This window comes from Gorilla gorilla, chromosome 20 (assembly GCF_029281585.2).
Source record: "Gorilla gorilla gorilla isolate KB3781 chromosome 20, NHGRI_mGorGor1-v2.1_pri, whole genome shotgun sequence".
NCBI lineage: Eukaryota > Metazoa > Chordata > Mammalia > Primates > Hominidae > Gorilla > Gorilla gorilla.
The window spans coordinates 42721046-42732109 of NC_073244.2; positions in this window are offsets into that span (position 1 = coordinate 42721046).

Consider the following 11064-nt stretch of genomic DNA (forward strand, 5'->3'; position numbering starts at 1 on the left):
TGAGCAGAAGTTCAATCCAAGGATGGGTGCACATCTATTAAGAATGCCTTGGGGCTCAGTGCGGTGGCTCACACCTGTAATCCCAGCGTTTTGGAGGCCAAGGTGGGTGGATCTGAGGTCAGAAGTTCGAGACCAGTCTGGCCAACATGGCAAAACCCTGTCTCTACTAAAAATACAAAAAGTAGCCGGGCGTGATGGCAGGCACCTGTAATCCCAGCTACTCCAGAGGCTGAGGCAGGAGTATGGCTTGAGCCTGGGAAGCAGAGGTTGCAGTGAGCCGAGATCATGCCACTGCATTCCAGCCTGGGCAACACAGTGAGTCTCTGTCTCAAACAAACACACACGAAAAAGAGTGCCTTGGAAGGAACTCCAAAATGAAAATGAGTGAGAGGTCAGAAATTAGAACCTAAGGTTCCTTATGACTTTGACATGTTACGATCTGTGGTAGGCGGAATAATGGCCCCATCAAAATGTTCACACCCTAAGCCTGGTCCTGAGATTCTGTTAACTCACATGACAAAAGGGACTTTGCAGGTGTGATTAAAATGTAAATCCTTGAAATGGGAGTTTGCCCTGGATTATCCAAGAGGACCCCAAATTACCACTTAAATTCTTAAAAAAAAAAAAAAGACTCTTCCTGGCTTTGATCAGAGTGAAAAATATGAAGTGTCAGAGTGATGCAACATTGTCAGCTTTAAAGATGGACAAAAGGGCCATGAGTCAAAGCACAAGGGTGGCCCCTAGAAGCTGGAAAACGCAAGGAAATGAATTCTGTACTTGAGCCTCTGATGTGGTTTAGCTGCGTCCCCACCCAAATCTTGAATTGTAGCTCCCATAATTTCCACGTGTCATGGGAGGGACCCAGTGGGGGGTAATTGAATCATGGGGGCAGGTCTTTCCCATGTTGTTCTCCTGATAGCAAATAAGTCTCAGGAGATCTGATGGTTTTATAAAGGGCAGTTCCCCTGCACATGCATTCTCTCTTGCCTGCCACCATGTAAGATGTCCCTTTCCTCTTCCTTCATCTTCCACCATGATTGTGTGGCCTCCCCAGCCATGTGGAACTGTGAGTCCATTAAACCTCTTTCCTCTGTAAACTACCCAGTCTTGGATATGTCTTTATTAGCAGCATGAGAACAGACTAGTACAGCCTCCAAATGGAACACAGCCCTACTGGCAGTTTTAGTCCAGTGGTACCTGTGCCAGATTTCAACCAATAAAACTGCAAGATGATAAACTTGTATTGTTTAAGCCACTGAGTTTGTGGGAACTTGTTACAGCAGCAGTCGAAAACTAATACACAGTCTTATGATTTCTTGTCCCAAACAAGGCAACATTGTTTATCAGAAAATTCCTGATCCCAAGGTTATTCCACTTTTGACCTCCAGCATGATAAAAATGAGAGCCATGAAGGCTAGTCTTACCCTAAGCTGAGCAAAGTAACTGAAGAGACCAGAAGAGAACATGTCAAGTTTTAGAAGGGGCATTCTGACCCAAGGGAGTTCAGTATTCAATTTAAATCCTAGAAAGTGTGTTCTTCCATAGAATTAAATTTTAAAATTTAATTTAAATTTACAAATGAAATTTTTCAGAGCAAGAAGCCAAATTGGGCCACCCTTTTTTCTTTTTAGATTGGTGAGATTCAAGTGACTCCCCTGTGTTCACAGCCCACACAGCCACATGTGTTGCTTAAGATAAGAAGGTGGAAACATCATATCTGAGGTGGGGACTAGGCTGGAGGAATAAGCTTGCAGGAAAAGCCCATTAATTCCTCTGCAGAAAGCTGTCCTTCTATATTTCTTGAATCAGGACAACAGAATAATTCCACCTTCAGACTTTGAGGAAGGCAATACTATAAAAATCCATCAATTTCCAGGCCATATTTGTATGGGAAACTTATTTTTGTCCCAACTCCCATGCAACAGGCCTCAGCCTGTCCATTTTGGAACCACAGCAAATATTCAAACATGTTGAATTGGAAAAGGAATAATTGTCCTACCTTGTAACTCACTATGATTTAACGTATAAATGTAATATCCTTATATTATTTAATATCATCTGCATGTCTTCCACGTTGGGAAACCCAGGGCTACTTCATCAAACCTCCTGCAGCTTTCTCAGACTGGGACCCAAATTGAACTTCTCCTATTCAAGATCTCCAGCTTCTCCCCAATACTCACCCTCAGTCTTCTTCCTAGCAAAATGGCCTGAGTGTACACATATAGGGGCTGGGGAAAAAATAGAATCCAGGCCCAGATCCAGTCTGAGGAAGTCCACCTAATGGTAATTTCCACATCCCCAAAATGTATCATCGGAATAGACATCCTTGGAACTTAGCAGATCTCCAGAGTGGCTCCTTGGACCTTTGGGCAAGAACCATCATGGTGCAGAAGGTCAAGTGGTAGTCTTTCAAGTTGTTCCTGCACCATCCAACATAGAAAATATGCATATGATGGAAGGGTGGTAGGTTCCATCATACCGCAATAATTCACCAGTCTGATTTCTACAAAAACAAGGTAGATCATGAAGGGTGACAGTAGACAACCTCGGTGAGATGCATGCCCTCCAGAGGGTGGCAGATAAGCCCTAAGAAATTTCAGAGACCCGCCAAGTCAATGAAGTTTTTGAGGGTCCAATGATTAAAGACATACCAGGGACCCGGTGGGGTGGTTCACGCCTGTAATCCCAGCAATTTGGGAGGCCAAAGAGGGCAGATAATTTGAGGCCAGAAGTTTGAGACCAGCCTGACCAACATGGTGAAACACCATCTCTACAAAAAAAAAGAAAAAATAGCCAGGTGTGACATAGCCTGTAGTCCCAACTAGTCAAGAGGCTGAGGCATGAGAATCGCTTGAACCTCGAGCTGGAGGTTGCAGTAAGCCAAGATCATGCCAGTGCACTCCAGCCTGGGTGATAGAAAGAGATTCTGTCTCCAAAAAAAAAAAAAAAAAGTACGTACCAGAACATCCCATCTGTAGGGAAGGACGCCTCACATTTCACACTGCATCTCACATTTCACTTTGTCAGCTACACCTCTGTGGGTTCTGGAAGAAGCTATCTCACATTTCAGAATATTGCTGCTATCCATGTACTGAGTGACAGGAGTGTCTTCCATTGAAAGGGGCACCAATCAGGAGAGGTCTCTGCAACTTGACCAGGACTTGGTGAATTCCTCATGACCCAGCAGACACAGGGTCACTGAGGTGGAAAACGACTATCCAGAATTTATGCAGTAAGAAAGTATGCACCATATGCAAATAAACAAAACAACAACAGCTCATGGTTTACTTATGGGCCCTGGTAGAGACAGATTTTCTGCCCACGGAATGCCCAGTTACCACCCAGTTACCAACCAGTAGGAGCTTTCCATCATGAACTGGGTTTTGTCAGAGCCACCAAGTCATAAGGTCCGGTAGATCCAGAACTTATCCATTGTAATATGGAAGAATTTTACCTAGAATTGGCATGAGTAGGACCACAGGGCACAGGTAGGCTGCATGAGCTGGTAGCCCAGACCCCTATGACACCCACTACTGATCCAGCAGCACTTCCTTCCTCAGCTAACACCTGCGGAACCCTGGTGACACTTCTAAGCAGCTGGTGGAGAAAGAAAAAAGCTAATCTTGGTTCTTAGCTCAGTGTGTGAATACAAGCTGCAAACAGACCCCTGCTGTGATATACAGTCCCACAGAGTCATGACTTTGAAAGACAGCAGTTAGGGAAAAATTCTTCCCCATAGCTGACCTTCAGGTGGTGAATCTGGTAATTTACTCTGTATGGAAAAATAAGTGGGCTGACATAAGAATACATGTAGAGTCATGGGTAGTAGCAAATGGCTTGGCTGGTTGGTCAAGAGCCCTGGAAAAGGAACAGCTGGAAGACTGAAGACAAAGAGACCTGGGAAAGAGAGGATTATGAATGGGTCTATGAGAAGACACAAGTGGGATGATCCTTGTATTACATAATAATGCCATTAGGGAGCATTCATCATGGAAGAAGCAGTAAACAACCAAGTAGAAAGAATGACTTGGCCCGTTGATATGGGACTAGTCTCTGTCATTGGTCATTGGGCTTGCACAATGGCCACATGAATGCAGCAAAGGCCTGATAGCACAAACATTATGCATGGGCCCAGTACCATGAACCCCTATTCCCTAAGACTAATCTAGCTCCTAGCACCACCAAATATCCAGCTTGCCAGCCACAGAGACCAATGTGTTAAGCCCTAATGTGACTTCATACCAAAAGAAGGCTAACCATCCACTTGGGGGCAACTCGATTACACTGGATCCCTTCCATCTTGGAAAAGGTAGGGATTCAAATTGACAGGAATTCACATACTCTGGATTTGAGTTTGCCTTTCCTGGCCACAAGTCTTTAGCTAGCACTACTATCCAAGAGTTTACACCAATACTAGATCCCACACAATGTTGCATTCTAGCAAGGGAAGATGTAAGAGTGGAAATATGACCATGAGAGTGGAAATATGACCACGATAGAGCCACACTGGCTCTATCACTTATCCCAACACAAAGGAAACTGCCAACTCGGTAGAGCAATAGAATGGCCCTTTGAAGATTCAGCTCGAGCACCAACTTGGGGATGATATCCTGGAAGAATAGGACATCCTTCTCCAGAACTCAGTGTAAACTCCAAAACAATGAAAATTGTATGTTTGTGCATCCCCAATAGGTGGAATACATGAGGTCAGGATCCAAAGGGTAGAAGCAGGAGTGGCCCCGCTTTCCATCCTTCCCACTGATCCATTTACGTGATTAGTGTTTAGCATCCTGGTAACTCCAGGTGCCGTGCATCTAGAGGTTCTGAGTCCCGGACAAGGCACTCTTCCACCAGATAACTTGGCAAGAGTCCCATTATATTTTTAGCTACAGTTGTCATCTGTTCACTTAAGATTCTTATGCTGAGAATCTAGCAAGAAAGGAAAGGAGGAGATAGAGTTGTTGTTACATGATGGAGGCAGCCAGCTGATCCACTAGGGTACCCTTTGTCACTGGGGCCCTATCGTGAAAACAGAACGAATGCAACAGCCATGTCGAGAAGGGCATGGTGTCCAGAGCACCATACACTTTAGAGAGGAGGGCTTGGTCACTGCACCAGCTGAGCAGCTCAGACCAATAGAAGTGTCAGCCAAGGATAAGAAGCAAATAATGACATAAGAGTATATAGAGAATCATGGGGAGTGGCAAATGGCTTGGCACTACAGAAAGCAGAGATCATGAGTAATAGATGTGGCCCAAAGACCAGCTGCAGGGGTGGGATTGTGGTTTGTCCCAAGGACACTCCTCTTATAAGTCTCCCCTGAAGAAAAGAACCAACCAAGATCCTGGAAGAGCTGCTTATAAAATTTATTATATGAAACAAGTAGTTCTACATAATGCAGGGGGCAGACTGTAGTGTTCTCTGTGTGCCACTAATTACAGCTCCTGAGAGTCTTGGTGGCTGGCAGCTCTTAACTGAGTTCCCTCTTGAAAATTGTCCTTAGCTGAAGAGAACGGCCTTATTCAAGATTACATCTCCTCCCCAGGGGCAGCCCACATCCAATGACTGGTTGATGCACTGGGGATCTGGTGGTTTAAAGCCCCAAACTCCATGGCAGGACATTTCTGCAGAGCCATGCTAGCTCCAGCATGTACCATAGCATTTGTTGAGGCCTCTTCTGCAAGTTTATGATGGTGCAACTTCTCCTTATGCCCAGTCTTGCTTTTCTGACTCTTCACAGCTGTTGCTCCTAAAAGCATTCCCCAGGGAACACTCTACACAAATTTCTGAGGCTCGGCATCTGATTTCTTGGAAACCTGACTTAGGATAAATACTTCTTTTAAAAGATGGATCTGTTTGTGTTGCCATATGTACACACACACACACACACACACGCGCGCACACACACACACACATTCCAAAACCCTTCCTGTGTTCTGTTCCTCTGAGGACAAAGACCAAATGTCTTACCCTGGACCTTGGAGTCCTGTTTGGTCTGGCATCCACCAATATATCTCTGCAGCTCCTCTCCCCACACCCCTCCCTTCCATGCTCTCTTTCCCACTTTGCACTGGCCTTCTTTGAGTTGCCTGGGTATGACAGGCTTTCTCCTGCCCCAGAGCCTTTGAACATTCTGATTCTTCTGTGTAGAAAGACCTCGTAATCTCTATTCTTTATCCAACCTTCAGACCAAATGTCTTCTTCAGAGAAGCCTTTGATCTTCCCCAGATTTGATCAGATTCTCTGTTATGTGGACTCATAACACTGTGTACTCTCATTCATAACACTTACAAGTTTGAATTATTTGTGCCACTAGTGGATTAATGTCTATTTTGCTCACCATTATAATTCTAGCATTTGTACCATGCCCCACTCATAGCTGACAATAAATAGCTGTTAAATTAGTGACTAAGATGTTAATTCTCCTAACCCAGACTTAAACCCCTCAACACAAAAATACAGCCTTTTTCACCATACTCTGTCTTTTGTGGGTATTCTCCTTGCCTAGTGACTTAAAAGGTAGTTGCAGGGGCTAGGACACAGCAGGACCTCAGTGAACAAGCCCTGAGTTTACATCTTAGGTAATTAACGCATCTATGTTTTCTCCCGTTAGACTGTGAGCTCCTTGAGAGAAGGCGTTCTCTCTTGCCTAAACCTCAAGCCAGGAGCTCAGCGAATGTTTATGGCTTTAAATCTTCAGGAAGTGTGAATGTAAACATCTGGCTATTTTGAAATGTGTAGGTGGTTTGGTTTTTACTTCTTCCAGAGAGTTTGCATCACACAGGCACACAAATTGCTAACATAGGGTGTTAGAGGTCCTAGGGTGCCAATCGGCTCATATTTACTAATCATAGTCTATGCTCCATAGGACCAAGGAAGGAGTAGCTCTGAGGGAAGTGTGCCCCTGGTATTCACCACTGTGCTAAATTCACAAGTGTGCCAGACAGGTCTCAGAGCAGGAAAGCTGTCCAGTCACACAAATGCCGCAATGCACTCTAGTATAGGGCTGACAAGCTCAAATGCTTCTTAGGCTGAAGGTGAACAAGTGAGGGAGGATTTCGCCCAAAGCAGGCAGCAGGGACTTCACACTGGCTAGATGCTGCCATGCAAGATAGGAGCCCTGTGTTGCTAGATATTCTGATTTTTTCAAGAGAATCCAGAACTGGATTGCTGTGAAACTTGCCCAGCTTTATATTTGTCTGAAAGAAAGAAAGAAAGAAAGAAAGAAAGAAAGAAAGAAAGAAAGAAAGAAAGAAAGAAAGAAAGAAAAGAAAGAAAGAAAGCAACAAAAGACATTGTGCTTTCCAAACAAAATACACCCAAACCAGAGCCAAGTTCATGGGAAGCTTTGGGTTGAAAGTCAGAATATGCAGTCTCTTCAAACTCACTGCAAGACCAGGCAGGTCCCTAGAAAAGGTGTGCCTCAGTTTCCCCATCTGTCAACTGAGTCATTTGGGCCAGATGTTCCAGCTGTCACAATGTGGGTATCCTTCTGGATGTCAGGTAGAAATCCTGCTCCCTGCCTGGCAATTCTCTCACCCCAAAACAAATCATTTTCATTTACAATTTGAAGCCAGTGACTAGAAAGGTATTTTGCCAGGATTTCCATTTCTTTCAAGGGCTAATTACAAAAGACAGGGGGGAAAGCTCTCACCATGCTCTCTTTCACATCTCATTACATTTATTCAGCTTTATTACTAACGCTTTGTTCATATAATTTTCACCCTGGGATCTACACTTTTGTGCAGTTACCCCAAGTCAGGGAACCTGCCTTAACTCCAGAGGTCTTTATCACCTCCTCTGGTGTTCTTAGGATTTTAAATTGATAATCTTTGTGTTCAGAAAAGCTTTCTGAGCAGAGTGTTTTTCTCAAGAACATGTTGTCCTGCCCAAGGATGAGGCTGCCATCTAAGGCGGTCCAAGGGACGCCTGGGGACTTGCTCCCACCATCACCAAGTCCCTGTCTCAATCCGGGGCCCACAGACGCTCCTGGGGTGGCCTGCGTTTTGGAGGCTGCGCAGGAGGAGCTGGAGGAAATAGATGGCTTCCAGAGTCATCCTACCCCGAATCTGGACTAGAAGCTATCGTGTTCTCCTGAAACTGTCCAGCCCCTTCCACAGATCGTCACACACCTTCTCCAGCACACCACCCCCGGCCACCTCCACTTGTTAGCGGGCAAAGCCAAGGCTCTGATTTTGGAAGCTCGTCTCAGATTGCTTCACATGGATTCAGGAAACAAGTCCCAAAAGAAGCCAAAAGGAAAACTACAGGAAATGTGCACACCACTCACCATGAAATACCAACCCAAAGGACAAACTCGGTAATCCCACCAATGATGTCCCAAACCCGTGATGGCTAGCAGCCGACAAATACCCACAGACCTCAATCCATTTTTATTGTATTCAGGCCGCAGTGTTGTATTTCCTGCCTCCCCTTAGCACCACACATACAGTGTACTTGAAAACAAAAATCTATAATATTGATCCCGCAATGTCACCACAATTATTCTTTTGAAACAGCCATTGAAAACAAATTACATCTGCACTGCCTTTTCATCCGCCCGCTGCAAGTGAGCAATGCTCACTGGGGTCTCCAGCACTGTGGCGTTGGCACTGTGTCACCGCCGACAGGACAGCCCAGGGAAAGGTGGCTGGGGGAGGAGTGCTGAGAATGAAAACCAGAGCGAAGGGCCGATTTAGGAGGGCACAGGGTCTCTGCCTGGCCAGGCAGCTCAGGAGGGGTCTGGATCCAGGATGGCTGCAAACTCGGTCAATCTGAGAAATTCTAGGTCTTCATATAGGGCTACTGTCAGGGCACAAGGACTCCCCAGTAGACCAAATGCGGTAGTTGGGATGATTAAATCAACAAAGATTTAGCCAAGACCTTTCGGATACTCGCTTTAAAATCTAATGACAGTAAGTGTTAATTGAAGCAACATGGTCGTCATCTGAGAGCTTGTAATTCTACTGACAAATTAAACCTCCTTAAATAGACAATTGAGCTCAAAGCAGGAGAGATGTCCATGGTCCTAGCTGTCTGCCACCCCCAATTCCAACTGACTTCAAGGTGACCCTCCTGAAGAAGACCATGTTGTCCTTTTCTTCCAGCAAGCTGCATCTCCAGAGCATCCAGAGGTAGCAGAGACCTCACCAGTCGCCTGCCATCCTGCCACAGAGCTGAGGATTGGCACAAATGTGGTGCCCCAGCCCCCAGCAAGATCCCCGATCCCAGCTGTAACACACCAGCCAGTTGCCCTGAGAATGTCTGTGGTTGGGGGCCTGCTTGTTTGTTTCAGATTATCATACTTGGAAAAATTCTCTCTGTGCAATAATTAAATTCCATGCCACCGAGTGGTGGGCAAAGGGAAATTCTTTTGTTAAGGTTTGACCACACAAGTCACAGCGGTGGCTCTAGCAGCTGGGAAGTGATAACTTTGGAGCATTAAAAAAACCAATAGCCTTGTTGACATGGACATGGGAACCTAACCCCTGAAGCCTCCTGGTATGACGCATTGATTTTCCTGTCCGTGTACAGTTCTAAAGCCATCCATTCTGTATGGTCAGGACTCAAAGGGCCAGAGAGAGGGAAAAAAATCTGTTCTTGCCGCTGTACCTCCAGGCAAAGTTGAGAAATAAATTCTACATTTTGAGAGATGATTTGTTCAAGCCATGTTTAAGAGAATATGATTGCATTAAAAAAGGGAAAAAATATTTTGTTACCCTGACCCCCGTAACCTGTAGCCACTGATCCTCATGCAAAATCTAGATGCCATGGACAGCACAGTGTAGAGGGAGGATGGTGGTGGAAGGGCTGAAGAGGGCGTCAGGAACTGGGGCGCTTTTTTTATAATTCTCCAAATAATATCACCAAGCTGCCGGATAATTTCTCAGATAATCCTAGCATGTCCACCAGTCATTGCTCCCACCCTCTGCTACTGTTGTTTTGCAAGAATGCTGCTCCTTTTTGTTCAAGGGTCCCTTGAGAAATTGCCACATTCCCTGCTTGCTTTCCAAGCCTCTCTTTTTTGCAGCTAAAACAGGCCAGGCAGCTCACTCTTCAGGGTCAGCCTGAGAGGCACCCCGACCTGCTGTCCCCGTGCCATGGCAGCCAGGCAGGACAAGGATCCCCAGAGAGCCTTCCAGCCCCTCCTCCCTTCTCCTGTGCACCCTGGAGTCCTCATTCAACATGTCTCTATGTGACCAAAACCCCTCCCTGTTCTCAGTGGTGATGGGGAGAGGGACGCTGGGTGAAGGAGAGAGAGAGAGCCCAGGCTATGGGGAAATTTGCTGAGACACCGCAGGGGATTCCGTGTGCGGTTGGCTTCGCATGTTCAGTACTTTTTGAGTGTTTAGCTATTTTAGTTCCAAATAAAGAAACCTTCAGTGCCGGTCAGGAGGTAGAGCTCACAGAAGTAGAAGACTACTGTTTGAGCTGCAAATTTGCAGTGTCGTTCTGCAAAGTATTACATACATCATTTCCTGGTGCAGAGGAATATTGAGCTATTTCAGTGAAGCCAAAAAGGAAAGACCAAAATCATGCAATTTTCCTGACCTAGACAGAACTACGGACGGAATACAGAAATAGCAAATGCTAAAATGAATGTTCTTACAAGATCTGTCTATATAAACATAGAATCCACATATCCCAAGTGTATGCAATGTGAACTCAATATCAGCATGCATGCACACTAGTTAAAGTCATAAACCTAGTCACACAAAACATTCCTACCAGATGATTCCGTCTTGCCAGACCTATAGGAGTATTCCTAAATTAGGTTGGTGTGAATGTGTTTGTGTATTTATTATTAAAATACTTACTGTTCTGCCTTTTGAAGTAGATGGACAAATGATTTAGGAGTGGAAATAGACTAGAAACAAAATTAATGCAAATAATGTGTTGATTTTTTTTTAGCTTGATTAGCCAAGCCAATGGAAAATTCTAGAAAACGTATACAATTATTTTAACTGTCACAGGCTGGCAATTGTAATTGACATGATTTGTACGAGATGCAGTGTAATAACTGAATATATTAAAAAAAAATCTCATGCCTTGATTACCAGGAGA